The sequence below is a fragment of the Anomaloglossus baeobatrachus genome, chromosome 6, assembly GCF_048569485.1.
Source record: "Anomaloglossus baeobatrachus isolate aAnoBae1 chromosome 6, aAnoBae1.hap1, whole genome shotgun sequence".
NCBI classification, from domain to species: domain Eukaryota; kingdom Metazoa; phylum Chordata; class Amphibia; order Anura; family Aromobatidae; genus Anomaloglossus; species Anomaloglossus baeobatrachus.
Window position 1 is genome coordinate 245,929,402 of NC_134358.1, and position 17,383 is coordinate 245,946,784.

At 51.8% G+C, this 17,383-nt stretch overlaps 1 protein-coding gene across 1 annotated transcript in view; it reads right to left on the reverse strand.

Moving 5' to 3' along the window:
• The window catches only part of RIOK1 (RIO kinase 1), a 108,505-nt gene that overhangs the window by 763 nt on the left and 90,359 nt on the right, over positions 1–17,383 (reverse strand). The gene's annotated exons all lie outside the window — the stretch shown is intronic.

Consider the following 17,383-nt stretch of genomic DNA (forward strand, 5'->3'; position numbering starts at 1 on the left):
ATTATGCAATTTTTCATTTTGATCACCAGGGGTTTCTTAGGCTCACAGTTTTCAGCACTTTCTGGATTAGATTGACAGTTAAAACCGCTATACAAAGCTAATACAGAATCCACCAATCACAACAGGTGAGGTCACAGCTCCACCCATCTTCAGAATGACCTTTGCACATGCTCATTCAGTCCATTTCTACTAATGTTCATGTGCATTTCCTGAAGAAACAGGTCGTAAGAGCCTAGAAGAGTAGCTTGTGCGAAAATTGGAACATTCTCATTGTATTTTTTATACAGATTGAATAGGAAAACAAATGCTAAAAAATAAAGATGACAAATATCCAAGAGAAACAGATCATTTTCTGATGGCAGACTAAATTATTTGTCAGTCAACATAAGCATTGACTACCACTTGAAGCTCATCAAGAGAATGCCAAGAGTGTGCAAAGCAGTAATCAAAGCAAAAGGTGACTAATTTGAAGAACCTAGAATATAAGACATATTTTCAGTTGTTTCACACTTTTTGTTAAAGGGGTTATCCGGCTTAATTTGCTTTTTTTTTATTATTTCCCTATTGGGCTACATTGGGGCAGGTAAGTAGATAGAGACCACTTACCTGCCCTGCTGTCAGCCCCTGTCCCCCGGCTCAGAGCGGTCATCTGACCACTCCTGCCGCGATTTTGCTGCTTCCGGTCATTTCATGTCTCCATGGGCAGGGCCATGTTGACATGCAAATGTGGAAACAGCATGTCGCCTCCCTGTTGGGCTGTACAGTGCGATGAGCCCCGCCCCCTTCCCTGCACCCTCCCACACATTCCCCCGCACCTCCCCCTGCACTGCTGTGGGGGTCCGTGACCTGGCGGCGGGGCCTGGCGGCGGCTGCCATGGTGTCAGCTCCCGCACCGGCCCCCCTGCTAAGGATCACACATTCAAAAATACCGGCATCACAGATCACCGATGCCGGTACATTTGAAAGTGCTGATGAGAAGCAGCGCAGCGCTGCTTCTCATCTTGCACGCTGCCTGAGCTCTCTTCAGCACAGCGGTGACGTCACCACTGTGCTGATATGTCTAGAGCACAGACAGCGCGCGAACGTGCAGGAGCGGCGGGGACCGATGACGGGTGAGTATGTACTCCCTATGGGGGGGGGTGTGTGTGTGTGTGTGTTTGTTGCACAGCCCGATGCGTGTATGTATGTTTGTGTATGCGGTGCACAGCCCGATGTGTGTGTATGCGGTGCAGAGCCTGATGTGGTGTGGGGTGCACAGCCCGATGTGGGGCTGTTATTTGCAATGCTGTAGTGTAGTGCCCTGCCCTGTAGTGCGCTGCCCTGTAGTGCGCTGCCCTGTAGTGTCCTGCCCTGTAGTGTCCTGTAGTATCCTGCCCTGTAGTGTCCTGTAGTGATCTGCCGTGTAGTGAGATGCCCTGTAGTGTCCTGCCCTGTAGTGTCCTGTCCTGTAGTGTCCTGTCCTGTAGTGTCCTGTCCTGTAGTGTCCTGTAGTGCGCTGCCCTGCAGTGTCCTGCCCTGTAATGTGCTGCCCTCTAGTGTCCTGTACTGTGCTGCCCTGTAGTGTCCTGTAATGTGCTGCCCCGTAGTGTCCTGTCCTGTAGTGCCCTCTAATGTGCTGCCCTGTAGTGTCCTGTAATGTGCTGCCCTGTAGTGTCCTGTCCTGTAGTGTCCTGTAATGTGCTGCCCTGTAGTGTCCTGTCCTGTAGTGTCCTGTAATGTGCTGCCCTGTAGTGTCCTGTCCTGTAGTGTCCTGTAATGTGCTGCCCTGTAGTGTCCTGTCCTGTAGTGTCCTGTAATGTGCTGCCCTGTAGTGTCCTGTAATGTGCTGCCCTGTAGTGTCCTGTAATGTGCTGCCCTGTAGTGTCCTGTAATGTGCTGCCCTGTAGTGTCCTGTAATGTGCTGCCCTGTAGTGTCCTGTAATGTGCTGCCCTGTAGTGTCCTGTAATGTGCTGCCCTGTAGTGTCCTGTAATGTGCTGCCCTGTAGTGTCCTGTCCTGTAGTGTCCTGTAATGTGCTGCCCTGTAGTGTCCTGTCCTGTAGTGTCCTGTAATGTCCTGCCCTGTAGTGTCCTGCCCTGTAGTGATCTGCCATGTAGTGTGCTGCCCTGTAGTGTCCTGTCCTGTAGTGTCCTGTCCTGTAGTGTCCTGTCCTGTAGTGTCCTGTAATGTGCTGCCCTGTAGTGTCCTGCCCTGTAGTGTCCTGCCCTGTAGTGTCCTGTAGTGATCTGCCGTGTAGTGTGCTGCCCTGTAGTGTCCTGTCCTGTAGTGTCTTGTAGTGCGCTGCCCTGCAGTGTCCTGCCCTGTAATGTGCTGCCCTGTAGTGTCCTGTCCTGTAGTGCCCTGTAATGTGCTGCCCTGTAGTGTCCTGTCCTGTACTGTGCTGCCCTGTAGTGTCCTGTAATGTGCTGCCCTGTAGTGTCCTGTCCTGTAGTGTCCTGTAATGTGCTGCCCTGTAGTGTCCTGTCCTGTAGTGTCCTGTAATGTGCTGCCCTGTAGTGTCCTGCCCTGTAGTGATCTGCCATGTAGTGTGCTGCCCTGTAGTGTCCTGTCCTGTAGTGTCCTGTCCTGTAGTGTCCTGTCCTGTAGTGTCCTGTCCTGTAGTGTCCTGTCCTGTAGTGTCCTGTCCTGTAGTGTCCTGTCCTGTAGTGTCCTGTAATGTGCTGCCCTGCAGTGTCCTGTAATGTGCTGCCCTGTAGTGTCCTGCCCTGTAGTGTCCTGCCCTGTAGTGTCCTGCCCTGTAGTGTCCTGTAGTGATCTGCCGTGTAGTGTGCTGCCCTGTAGTGTCCTGTCCTGTAGTGTCCTGTAGTGCGCTGCCCTGCAGTGTCCTGCCCTGTAATGTGCTGCCCTGTAGTGTCCTGTCCTGTAATGTGCTGCCCTGTAGTGTCCTGTAATGTGCTGCCCTGTAGTGTCCTGTCCTGTAATGTGCTGCCCTGTAGTGTGCTGTCCTGTAGTGTCCTGCCCTGCAGTGTCCTGCCCTGTAGTGATCTGCCGTGTAGTGTCCTGCCCTGTAGTGATCTGCCCTGTAGTGTCCTGCCGTGTAGTGTCCTGCCGTGTAGTGATGAGAGGTCAGTGCTGGGGCAGAATATACTGACATGGAATATGTGTGCAGGGGGCGGGCAGAGGGTGCGGCTGGACACTGGGGTGGGGCTGGACAGTGAGGCCGGGCGGTGCCAGCTGTGACTGGGAGGTTTTGCACAGGAAGTGGTCAGTTTGCTGGAGCTGAATGTAAACAAGAAGCTGCACAGAGTAAAGGTATAATTCAAGAGGAACAAAAGTTAGAAAACAAAAAATAACAATGTAGGGGTGATTAATATGACAATACAGCACAGATTAGCTTAAACTCAAACATTTTTGTTATGTCGGACAACCCCTTTAAGTATTTCATTCCACATGTGTTAATTCATAGTTTTGATGCCTTCAATGTGAATCTACAATTTTCAGAGTCATGAAAATAAAGAAAACTATGAATGAGGTGTGTCCAAACTTTTGGTGCCTCCATCTTGTGTGATCGCTGTCGTCCTGCCCAGCCCCATGTACATGATGCCTCCTGAGTCATTCACACAAAGGCAGCCATTGTGCTCCTGCACACTTTGATCTGCCTGCCTGGGGGTAGATAAAAGTGCTGTAGTGCGCATACATTCTTTGACCTTTCCTCGTGCCTGCACATTACAGTACTTTGCTCTGTCCTCAGCAGGGCAAAGAAGAGTGTGTATGCGCATGAGCGCAATGGAAGCCTTTAAGTGAATGACACAGGACGTGTCATGCACATGGGGCTTGGCAGGAGGATGGTGATTGCACAAGATGGAGGAGGCTCCAAGCCTATAGCAGAGACACCCATCAGACCGGATTGCCCCCTGAGTGAGTATTATAAAGGTATTTTTACATTACACAGCGCGGCCTGGGCTCTTATATACAGCATTCTGGATTGCTGTATATAAGAGCTCACTGTTGGTGGCCACAGCTCGAAAGGGAAAATCCTGGCAACAGGTTCCCTTTAATCAGCATTTGAAGGTTTCTGCTCATTTGATTTTGGTGCACAGGGGCTGGACTGTACTCTGGGTCTTCAACTCCCTTAGTTAGAATTAGCATAAGTATTATACAAACTATTCACTTTGTCTCTTGCAGAACCTGTGGTGAGGTCATACCCATGTGACCAGAAGGGGCAGGGCCTCAGCCACCAAAGCTGGATGCCAGGTCACATGGGTATGACCTCACACAGGTCCTGCAAGACAAAGTGAGTCATTTGTATAATACTTATGCTAATTCTAACAGAGGGAGGTGATAACTATGAATATATTATCTGCTCCAGTGCAACTGTCACTCAAGAAGCTGCTCATTTTACAAACTTCACTTTCTTGGATTTCAAAACCTAAACATCCGAGCTGACCACTACAGGTATGTATAGAATCAGCCTGATAGTGCCACTGGCTTTAGGTTATATACGGAAATCCTGGTGATTGGTTCCCTTTAACTTTACAATGAATGCCATAAAAACAAAACGCAAAAAAATAATGACAAAATTGTGTTGCTTTTTCACCATTTCATTCCTCTTGGATTTTTTTGCTGGTCTTTAGTAGAATTGTTTGCTAAAATAATTGATAATCAATAAAAACTACAAATCAGCCTGCAAAATACAAGCCCAAACACCCTCCCCCCCCCGGCTTGTGAAAAGGACTGGGAAAAGCAAAAATTGACTCAGTCATGAAGGGTTTAAAATTGCATACAAAAATTCCAAGCAAATCTTCAACAGTGCAATCAAAGAACACAGCATGAAATGTAACGCTTCACATGTAGTATGTACAGCTTGAAAATAATCCTTACACAAAGACGTGCTCAGTAAGCAAGAGGCAATGTGCCAAGAAGAGACTAATAACCAGCTCTAATAGAAAGCAACTCGAGAACTGAAGATAATATGGTCTCTCTGACTCATTCCTTTATGTCACCACCAGCGATTCATTGTTCATAATTGGGTATTTAAAAAAGAAAAAAAAAAAAATGAATAAAAAGTATTATATATGACACCTTTCATGCAGCCTTATAGACAAATTGTGTCTATTTCAACATTATTGCATTGTTAGTAACTAGGGCTGATCGAATCCGACAAAATCCTGAACCGGTGGATCCCTGCCGGATTGAACAAAAGATCCGGATCCGCTCCGGATTCTGGTGCCCATATAAGTCTATGGGGACCAGAATCCGGAGATTAAAACAGTTTGTAGAGGGACGCAGGGTAGGAGCGCGCACGGTGTACTCACCCGAGGCTGTGTCATGGCAGCAAACTCCTTCCGGGTCACACTTTTCCCTTCCGGAGCAGACAATTCAATATTCATTGTTTTACCCGCCCACTGGCGCAAGTAATTGGTTGCAACTAGACACACCCCCACACTGAGTGGCAGCGTGTCCGCTGACTGCAACCAATCACAGGCGGCCGGTGGGCGGGTAAAGTAGTGCAAGTGTCTGCGAGTGAGTATGGTGAACATGCATGTGTTTCAGAAACACATGCACGTTCCTGTCAGACGTGTTCGGCTGTGCCGGTGATGCGCTGTCAGACTCATACAAGTCTGACATCACATCACCCGCCACAGCCTGCGCTCTCTGAGCGTGAGCGTGCATGGACACAGAAACACATGCACGTTCCTGTCAGAAGTGTGCACGGCTGTGGCGGTGATGCGGCTTTTTTTTTATTATTTAAATAAATAATTTAAAAAAAAAAAAAAAAAAAACTACGCACGGTCCCCCCTAATTTTGATACCCAGCAATGAAAGCCGGCTGGGGGCTGGTAGTCTCAGCCCGCAACCACGATTATTACAATTCGGATCCGCACAGCCCTATTAGTAATTAGTCTTCTGCATCATCAATTTAGTCAATTGAGCCTTTAGTATTTTATCATCTTAGTGTGACCAATCAAAAAAAGAGAATTTTGTTACTTACCGTAAATTCTTTTTCTTATAGTTCCGTATTGGGAGACCCAGACCATGAGTGTTTTAACTTCTGCCACCGGAGGACACACAAAGTACTACACTTAAAAGTGTAGCTCCTCCCTCTGAGCTTATACACCCCCTGGTAGCCAGTCCTAGCCAGTTTAGTGCAAAAGCTGAAGGAGAATAGCCACCCACAAGTAGAACCGAGTAAGAACCGGAACAACCGGAGACTCTGTCCACGACAACAGCCGGTGATAACACATGGAACAAGAAAATTGCCAACAGGCAACAGGGAGGGAGCTGGGTCTCCCAATACGGAACTATAAGAAAAAGAATTTACGGTAAGTAACAAAATTCTCTTTTTCCTTATCGTTCCTTTGGGAGACCCAGACCATGGGACGTTCCAAAGCTGTCCCTGGGTGGGAATAAACAGAAAAAACTAAGAAGTAGGCGGAGCCTAACTTCACAAGTGGGCGACAGCCGCCTGAAGGATGAGTCTGCCCAAGCTCGCATCTGCCGAAGCATGAGCATGCACTTGGTAGTGCTTCGAAAAGGTATGCAGGCTAGTCCAAGTGGCAGCCTGACAGACTTGTTGAGCCGTAGCCTGGTGCCTAAAAGCCCAAGAGGCACCGACAGCTCTGGTCGAGTGTGCTTTGATCCCCGGCGGGGGAGGCACCTGAGTACTCTGGTAGGCGTTCAAAATGGTCGATCTACTCCAACGGGCCAAGGTCGGCTTAGAAGCAGAGAGACCCTTGCGCCGCCCTATGGTTAGCACAAAAAGAGAGGTGCACCGCCTAAGCGCAGCGGTGCGAGCCACATAAATCCGGAGAGCACGCATCAGATCTAGAGTATGCAGCGCTTTCTCAAAGCAATGAACAGGGGCCGGACAGAAGGAAGGCAAGGAAATATCCTGGTTAAGGTGGAAAGGAGAGAACACCTTAGGAAGAAAGTCCGGGGTCGGACGGAGAACTACCTTGTCTTGGTGAAAAAACAAAAAAGGTGACTCCGAGGAGAGCGCAGCCAAATCAGAGACTCTCCTGAGAGAAGTTATGGCAACTAGAAAGGCCACCTTTTGAGAAAGACGATACAAAGAAACCTCCCTAAGAGGCTCAAAGGGGGGTTTCTGCAATACCGGGAGGACCAAGTTAAGGTCCCAGGGATCCAAGGGCCGCCGATAAGGCGGAATGATGTGAGACGCACCTTGCATGAAGGTGCGGATCTGAGCCAGCCGGGCGAGACGCCGTTTGAACAGCACTGATAGAGCTGAGACTTGTCCCTTGAGAGAGTTGAGGGACAGTCCTAGCTGCAGACCGGACTGTAAAAAAGACAGAAGGGTCGGCAACGAGAATGGCCAAGGAGAATGGCCGGAAGAGCGACACCAGGACAGGAAAATTTTCCAAGTCCTGTGATAGATCTTAACGGAGGAAGACTTACGGGCCCGAGTCATAGTGGAGATGACTTCAGGAGGAATACCAGAAGCCGTCAAAATCCAGGACTCAAGAGCCACGCCGTCAATTTGAGAGCCGCAGAATTCAGACGGAAAAACGGACCTTGCGAGAGCAGGTCTGGACGGTCCGGAAGATGCCACGGCATCTCCACGGACAGTTGGAGCAGGTCCGGATACCAAGCTCGCCTGGGCCAGTCCGGTGCAATGAGGATGACTCGACGGCCCTCCATTCTGATCTTGCGCAGGACTCTGGGCAAGAGAGCTAGAGGGGGAAACACGTAGGACAGACGAAACTGGGACCAGTCTTGAACCAGAGCGTCCGCGGCGAAGGCCTGAGGATCGTGGGAGCGAGCCAAGTAAACCGGAACCTTGTTGTTGTGACGGGATGCCATTAGGTCCACGTCCGGAGTGCCCCACTTGCGGCAGATTGACTGAAACACTGCCGGGTGCAGGGACCACTCGCCACCATCCACGGATTGACGGCTGAGATAATCTGCCTCCCAGTTTTCTACGCCAGGGATGTGGACTGCGGATATGGTGGACTTGGAGTCCTCCGCCCATTGAAGAATGCGTTGGACCTCCAACATTGCCAGGCGGCTGCGTGTCCCGCCCTGGTGATTGATGTAGGCAACCGCTGTCGCGTTGTCTGACTGGACTCGAATGTGCCTGCCCGCCAACAGGTGGTGAAAGGCTAGGAGAGCTAGAAGCACAGCTCTGGTTTCCAGCACATTGATTAGGCTGGCATCTGTGGTGAGAATCACCCAGGACGGAGCCAGGAAGGAGCGCCCTTGGGACAGGGAGAGGGGTCAAAGCCACCACTGAAGAGAGCTCCTGGTCCGTGGCGACAGAGCCACTAACCTCTGTAAGGAGGAAGGCCGCTTGTCCCAACAGCGGAGAATGTCCAGCTGCAGAGGACGCAGATGGAACTGGGCAAAGGGAACCGCCTCCATGGAAGCCACCATTTGACCCCAGCACCTGCATCAGGCGCCTGAGGGAATAACGGCGGGGCCTCAGGAGAGAGCGCACCGCTAGCCGGAGAGACTGCTGTTTGATTAAGGGCAACTTCACAAGTGCCGGCAAAGTCTCGAACTGCATCCCTAGGTACGTGAGACTCTGAGTCGGAGTCAGAGTGGATTTGGGAAGATTGACAATCCACCCGAATTGGGCTAGGGTGGCGAGAGTGAGCGAAACACTCCGCTGACAGTCTGCGCTGGATGGACCCTTGACCAGAAGGTCGTCCAGATAAGGAAGCACTGCTAACCCCTGGAGGTGCAGGACCGCAATCACCGCCGCCATGACCTTGGTGAATACCCGAGGGGCCGTGGCTAACCCGAAGGGGAGAGCCACGAATTGGAAATGATCCTCTCCTATCGCAAAACGTAACCAACGCTGATGTGACACTGCGATTGGCACATGTAGATAGGCATCTCTGATGTCGATGGACGCCAGGAACTCCCCTTGGGTCATAGAGGCAATGACTGATCGCAGAGACTCCATGTGAAAATGCCGCACCCGGACATGCTTGTTGAAAAGCTTGAGATCCAGGATGGGCCGGAAGGTACCGTCCTTTTTTGGAACTAGGAAGAGATTTGAGTAAAAACCTCTGAACCGTTCCTGAGCGGGAACTGGGACAATCACTCCGTCTGCCTGCAAGGACGCCACGGCCTGCGAGAAGGCGGCGGCCTTGGAGCAGGGGGGAGTTGAGAGAAAAAATCTGTTTGGAGGGCTGGAAGAGAATTCTATCCTGTAGCCGTGAGATATGATGTCTCTCACCCACTGATCGGAGACTTGCTTTAACCAAGCGTCGCCAAAGTGGCAGAGCCTGCCACCGACTAAGGACGTGGCTGGAGCGGGCAGAGAGTCATGAGGAAGCTGCCTTAGTGGCAGAACCTCCTGCGGTCTTCTGCGGACGCGCTTTTGGGCACCAGTTGGATTTCTGGTCCTTGGCTGAGTTAGTGGACGAGGCCGAGGGCTTAGAGGACGACCAGTTGGAGGAACGAAACCTCGATTGATTCCTACCCTGGGCGGGTTTCCTGGTCTTGGTTTGTGGCATGGAAGTACTCTTCCCGCCAGTAGCTTCTTTAATGATTTCATCCAGCTGTTCACCAAACAGCCGTGAACCAGCAAAAGGGAGCCCAGCAAGAAACTTCTTGGAAGAAGCATCTGCCTTCCACACTCGAAGCCACAAAATCCTGCGGATAACAAGAGAATTAGCTGAAGCCACCGCAGTGCGGTGAGCAGCCTCTAGCATGGCAGACATGGCATAAGATGAAAAGGCTGAAGCCTGAGCAGTTAAGGTAACCATCTCAGGCATAGATTCCTTGGTGAGGGAATGCATCTCCTCTAGAGAAGCAGAGATGGCTTTGAGAGCCCACACTGCTGCAAAAGTCGGGGAAAACGCGGCCCCCGCAGCTTCATACACAGATTTGGCCAGAAGGTCAATCTGACGGTCAGTGGAATCCTTAAATGAGGTGCCGTCAGCCACCGACACAACGGTCCGGGCTGATAGCCTAGACACCGGAGGGTCTACCTTTGGGGAGTGAGACCACTCCTTAACCACCTCAGGTGGAAATGGAAACCGGTCATCAGAACCACGCTTTGGAAAGCGTTTGTCAGGGCAGGCCCTGGGTTTGGTCACAGCGGTCTGAAAACTGGAGTGGTTAAAGAACACACTCTTCACTCTCTTAGGCGAGGTAAACTGATGTTTTTCTGCCAAAGAGAGTTGCTCCTCTGACACTGGCGGATTGAGATCCAGCACAGAATTAATAGAAGCAATCAAATCACTAAGATCTGAGTCACCCTCAGAGAAATCGATGGGATACATAGCCTCCGAGCCCCCAGTGAGGGCATCCTCCTCATCTTGAGAGTCAGCTCTTGAGACAGAGCCGTGGGATGGGGAGGGGGAGGAAACCCTGCGCCTTCTCTTAGAAGGACGGGGTCTGGGATCAGATGATGAATCCTCCGTGAGCTCTGATGGACGGAGGTCAGAGGATAGGAGTCCTCTGTCAAGAGTACTAGAGGCACCCTGTGAGGGGGGCTGATGCATATTCATCTAAGTCCTGGACAAAAGTCCCATGGACTCAGCAAATGACTGGGATATGGACCTAGAAAAGGACTCTACCCAGGCCGGGGGTTCAATCACAGGTGCAGCAGCAGCCTGAGAGACCACTGGGGGTGAGACTCCAGGCTGTGGCACCGCCAAGTTAGAGCAACCATCACAGTGTGGATAAATGCTCGGCTCAGGCAGCAGGAGCTTACATGCAGTGCATGCAGAATAAAGCTTTGGAGCCTTGCTCCTTGTGTGAGACATGCTGCTGGAGTGGGGGCTTTGCAGAGAATGAACCCCAGGGAGAATATACAGAGGTCCACAACCGGAGACCGGCTGTGGCTTACCAGACCGCTGAGCGCGGTGTTGTGTGCCCTCCAGATCCCGAAGCCCGGTCCCCCAGAGCGCAGCACCTCAGCAGAGATGCAGAATGCAGGATGTCCCAGAGGAGAGTGAACTCTGCCTGAGAAATGGCCGCCGGAGCGAAGAGAGGGGGCGGGACTAGGGGCGTTCCTATAAAAGAGCGGGAACTGGAGGGCTATAGAGACCTGCCGGGAAGGAGGGACGCCCCAGCAGTGGGGAGTGTCCCTCCCCTGTGTAGAACGGCCGCCGGGAGGAGCCGAACCTGTCCCTCTGCATGAGTGACATGCGAGGGCAGGAGAACGAAACTAGGCCTCCGGCGAAGCCGGGGCCTAAATTTAAGCGGCGAGGCCGACAAGCAGGCACCATCGGCGCGGTTCTCGGGCAAAAGCTGGAGAACCCGCCGGAAAAGTTAAAAACAATCACATACAGCATACTCTCCCCTTACAATAAAGAACCGGGACCCCCAACATAAACGTCTCAGGTACTTAGCTGCTGAGACGCAGGGCCATGTCCCTGGGGATGAGTGCTCCGGTCCAACAGAATCCTTAAGGGGCTATGGAGGGAGACCGGACTCCTGCCAGGCATGGAGACCGTGCTGGCTCCCACTTCAAGCCAGAGCCCAGAAGGGATGGTGAAGGAGCGCGGCATGTAAGGCTTCAGCCTTGTAAATCAACCTTAACAACACCGCCGACACAGTGGGGTGAGAAGGGACATGCCGGGAGTCCAGACATGGAACCGCTTTTCTTCAAACTCTTTCCAAAAGTCAAACAATCAGATGAGAATGCATGTGTGGATGTATGACCTCCTGAACACAAAGCGATAAACTGGCTAGGACTGGCTACCAGGGGGTGTATAAGCTCAGAGGGAGGAGCTACACTTTCAAGTGTAGTACTTTGTGTGTCCTCCGGAGGCAGAAGCTAAACACCCATGGTCTGGGTCTCCCAAAAGGAACGATAAAGAAAATACCAACTCAATTGATGATGTACTGTATCCTCAGTACAGTTGCATCACCCATTTCAAGTCACTTTGTATCACAAAGTAGAAACTTTACTACCATGATAAGGAAAGCCTACAATCTGTATTTTGGCTGCAGAATAGGAAATCAGGTCAAGAGTATCATGCAATAGATGTGCATCACATCTTACCTAGTGGTTGCATGGGAAGAGGCAATCTATGTCTTTTGCAGTCCAAATAATCTGGAGAGCCAGCGAAATGACTTCTATTTCTGCCCAGTGCCCCCATTAGGAAAGGAGTTTCAAAAAGGAAGTGGACTTTACAATATTCAAACAATACCCACAGAACCAAAAATATAGTGGAACTGCTGGTTCCAAAAGCACCAGAACCATGTGCAGTTGAGTCAAGTGAGGAAAAAAAAAAAAAAAGGGGGAGCTTGGTGTCATGATGCATCTTCCTCTCACGACCAAGACTTTGTCAGCGTTCTCAACTAAAAACCACAACTTATAACTAATGATGGGCGGATCTCAGTGATCCGGTTTTAAAGAAGGGAATTTTGTTTACTTACCGTAAATTCCTTTTCTTCTAGCTCCAATTGGGAGACTCAGACAATTGGGTGTATAGGCTATGCCTCCGGAGGCCGCACAAAGTATTACACTTAAAAGTGTTAAGCCCCTCCCCTTCTGCCTATACACCCCCCCGTGCTCCCACGGGCTCCTCAGTTTTGGTGCAAAAGCAAGAAGGAGGAAAAAGAATTATAAACTGGTTTAAAGTAACTTCAATCCAAAGGAATATCGGAGAACTGAAACCATTCAACATGAACAACATGTGTACACAAAAAAACAGGGGCGGGCGCTGGGTCTCCCAATTGGAGCTAGAAGAAAAGGAATTTACGGTAAGTAAACAAAATTCCCTTCTTTGTCGCTCCATTGGGAGACCCAGACAATTGGGACGTCCAAAAGCAGTCCCTGGGTGGGTAAAATAATACCTCGTAAGAGAGCCGTAAAACGGTCTCTTCCTACAGGTGGGCAACCGCCGCCTGAAGGACTCGTCTACCTAGGCTGGCATCCGCCGAAGCATAGGTATGCACCTGATAGTGTTTCGTGAAAGTGTGCAGGCTCGACCAGGTAGCCGCCTGACACACCTGCTGAGCCGTAGCCTGGTGCCTCAAAGCCCAGGACGCGCCCACGGCTCTGGTAGAATGGGCCTTCAGCCCTGAGGGAACCGGAAGCCCAGCCGAACGGTAGGCTTCGAGAATTGGCTCCTTGATCCACCGAGCCAAGGTTGATTTGGAAGCCTGTGACCCTTTACGCTGGCCAGCGACAAGGACAAAGAGTGCATCCGAGCGGCGCAGGGGCGCCGTACGAGAAATGTAGAGTCTGAGTGCTCTCACCAGATCTAACAAGTGCAAATCCTTTTCACATTGGTGAACTGGATGAGGACAAAAAGAAGGTAAGGAGATATCCTGATTGAGATGAAAGGGGGATACCACCTTAGGGAGAAATTCCGGAACCGGACGCAGAACCACCTTGTCCTGGTGAAAAACAAGGAAAGGGGCTTTGCATGACAGCGCTGCTAGCTCAGACACTCTCCGAAGTGAAGTGACTGCAACTAGAAAAACCACTTTCTGCGAAACGCGTGAGAGAGAAATATCTCTCATTGGCTCGAATGGTGGTTTCTGAAGAACCAGCCGCACCCTGTTCAGATCCCAGGGTTCTAACGGCCGCTTGTAAGGAGGAACGATGTGACAAACCCCCTGCAGGAACGTGCGTACCTGTGGAAGTCTGGCTAGGCGCTTCTGGAAAAACACAGAGAGCGCTGAGACTTGTCCCTTAAGGGAGCCGAGCGACAAACCCTTTTCCAGTCCAGATTGAAGGAAGGACAGAAAAGTGGGCAAGGCAAAAGGCCAGGGAGAAAAACCCTGAGCAGAGCACCACGACAGGAAAATTTTCCACGTCCTGTGGTAGATCTTGGCGGACGTTGGTTTCCTAGCCTGTCTCATAGTGGCAATGACGTCTTGAGATAACCCTGAAGACGCTAGGATCCAGGACTCAATGGCCACACAGTCAGGTTGAGGGCCGCAGAATTCAGATGGAAAAACGGCCCTTGAGATAGCAAGTCTGGTCGGTCTGGTAGTGCCCACGGTTGGCCGACCGTGAGATGCCACAGATCCGGGTACCACGACCGCCTCGGCCAGTCTGGAGCGACGAGGATGATGCGGCGGCAGTCGGCCCTGATCTTGCGTAACACTCTGGGCAACAGTGCCAGCGGAGGAAACACATAAGGGAGCTGAAACTGCGACCAATCCTGAACTAAGGCGTCTGCCGCCAGAGCTCTGGGATCTTGAGACCGTGCCATGAACGTCGGTACCTTGTTGTTGTGCCGGGACGCCATGAGGTCGACGTCCGGCACCCCCCAGCGGCAACAGATCTCCTGAAACACGTCCGGGTGAAGGGACCGTTCCCCTGCGTCCATGCCCTGGCGACTGAGATAATCTGCTTCCCAGTTTTCCACGCCTGGAATGTGAACTGCAGAGATGGTGGAGGCCGTGGCTTCCACCCACATCAAAATCCGCCGGACTTGCTGGAAGGCTTGCCGACTGCGTGTGCCGCCTTGGTGGTTGATGTATGCCACCGCTGTGGAATTGTCCGACTGAATTCTGATCTGCTTGCCTTCCAGCCACTGCTGGAACGCTTTCAGGGCAAGATACACTGCCCGTATTTCCAGAACATTGATCTGAAGCGAGGACTCTTGCTGGGTCCACGTACCCTGAGCCCTGTGGTGGAGAAAAACCGCTCCCCACCCTGACAGACTCGCGTCCGTCGTGACCACCTCCCAGGATGGGGTTAGGAAGGATTTCCCCTTCGATAATGAAGTGGGAAGAAGCCACCACCGAAGGGAAGCTTTGGTCGCCTGAGAGAGGGAGACGTTCCTGTCGAGGGACGTCGGCTTCCTGTCCCATTTGCGTAGGATGTCCCATTGAAGAGGACGCAGGTGAAACTGCGCGAAAGGAACTGCCTCCATTGCTGCCACCATCTTCCCCAGGAAGTGCATGAGGCGCCTCAAGGGGTGTGACTGGCCTTGAAGGAGAGATTGTACCCCTGTCTGTAGTGACCGCTGCTTGATCAGCGGAAGCTTCACTATCGCTGAGAGGGTATGAAACTCCATGCCAAGGTATGTGAGCGATTGGGCCGGTGTCAGATTTGACTTTGGAAAATTGATGATCCACCCGAAACTCTGGAGAGTCTCCAGGGTAGCGTCGAGGCTGTGTTGGCATGCCTCTTGAGAGGGTGCCTTGATCAGGAGATCGTCCAAGTAAGGGATCACCGAGTGACCCTGAGAGTGGAGGACCGCTACTACAGTAGCCATAACCTTGGTGAAAACCCGTGGGGCTGTTGCCAGGCCGAACGGCAGTGCCACGAACTGCAGGTGTTCGTTCTCTATGGCGAAGCGCAAGAAGCGCTGGTGCTCTGGAGCAATCGGTACGTGGAGATAAGCATCTTTGATATCGATCGATGCAAGGAAATCTCCTTGGGACATTGAGGCGATGACGGAGCGGAGGGATTCCATCCGGAACCGCCTGGTCGTTACGTGTTTGTTGAGAAGTTTCAGGTGCAGGACAGGACGGAAAGACCCGTCCTTCTTTGGGACCACAAACAAGTTGGAGTAAAAACCGTGGCCCTGTTGCTGAAGAGGAACAGGGACCACCACTCCTTCTGCCTTCAGAGTGCCCAGCGCCTGCAGAAGAGCCTCGGCTCGCTCGGGAGGCGGGGATGACCTGAAGAATCAAGTCGGGGGACGAGAGGTGAACTCTATCTTGTAACCGTGAGACAGAATGTCTCTCACCCAACGGTCTTTTACCCGTGGCAGCCAGGCGTCGCAAAAGCGGGAGAGCCTGCCACCGACCGAAGATGCGGAGTGAGGAGGCCGAAAGTCATGAGGAAGCCGCTTTGGTAGCGGCACCTCCGGTGGCCTTTTTAGGACGTGACTTAGACCGCCATGCGTCAGAGTTCCTTTGATCTTTCTGAGGCCTTTTGGACGAGGAGAACTGGGACCTGCCCGCGCCCCGAAAGGACCGAAACCTCGACTGCCCCTTCCTCTGTTGGGGTATGTTCGGTTTGGGCTGGGGTAAGGATGTGTCCTTTCCCTTGGATTGTTTGATGATTTCATCCAAACGCTCGCCAAACAATCGGTCGCCAGAAATTGGCAAACTGGTTAAGCGCTTTTTGGAAACAGAATCTGCCTTCCATTCCCGTAGCCACAAGGCCCTGCGGAGTACCACCGAATTGGCGGCTGCAACCGCCGTACGGCTCGCAGAATCCAGGACAGCATTAATAGCGTAAGACGCAAATGCCGACGTCTGAGTGGTTATGGACGCCACCTGTGGCGCGGACGTGCGTGTGGCTGCGTCAATTTGCGCTTGACCTGCTGAGATAGCTTGTAGCGCCCATACGGCTGCGAACGCTGGGGCAAAAGAAGCGCCGATAGCTTCATAGATGGATTTCAACCAGAGTTCCATCTGCCTGTCAGTGGCATCTTTGAGTGAAGCCGCATCTTCCACTGCAAGTATGGATCTAGCTGCCAGTCTGGAGATTGGAGGATCCACTTTGGGACACTGAGCCCAACTTTTGACCACGTCAGGGGGAAAAAGGATAACGTGTATCCTTAAGGCGCTTAGAAAAACGCTTATCTGGACAAGCATGGTGATTCTGGACTGCCTCTCTGAAATCAGAGTGGTCCAGAAACATACTCGGTGTACGCTTGGGAAACCTGAAACGGAATTTCTCCTGCTGAGAAGCTGACTCCTCCACCGGAGGAGCTGAAGGAGAAATATCCAACATACGATTGATGGACGCAATAAGGTCGTTCACTATGGCGTCCCCGTCCGGAGTATCAAGATTGAGAGCGGCCTCAGGATCAGAATCCTGATCAGCTGTCTCCGCACCATGAACCAGAGATTCCCCCCTCTGAGACCCTGCACAATATGATGATGTCGAGGGAAAATCTAAGCGAGCTCGCTTAGTCGGTCTGGGGCTGGGGTCTGTGTCAGAACCCTCAGCCTGGGATCCATGAGATACCCCGGGAGGACATTGTTGGTCCAGCTGAGGTGGGCCAGGGAACAAAGATTCAACAGAGTCCCTGTGCTGAGATACCGGCCTGGACTGCAAGGCTTCTAGTATCTTAGCCATAGTCTCAGAGAGTTTTGCAAACTCCGTCCCCGTCACCTGAACAGTGTTAGCAGGTGGCTCCCCCTGGGCCCCTCTTAGCAGAGGCTCCGGCTGAGTAAGTGCCACAGGGGCCGAACAGTGCACACAATGAGGGTCAGTGGAACCTGCCGGTAGCGGGGTCGTACATGCGGCGCAGGCAACATAATAAGCCTGTGTTTTGGCACCCCTGCCTTTCGTGGGCGCCATGCTATTATCTTCCCTGAGTAACACAATAGGGTATATAGCCAGAAATCAACTGTGCACCATACAGTGTAAAACATATATACCATAAACATATAATGTTACACTACTGCACAATGGGGCTAGCACCACAGGTGCTGCTTACCACCCGCCTAAAGCGGTTGTGAGGCCACCAGAGTCCCTGCCTGGGTCTCCCAGACTTTGTCCCCCTCTGCAGCGTCCGAGGAGCTGACAGGAATGGCTG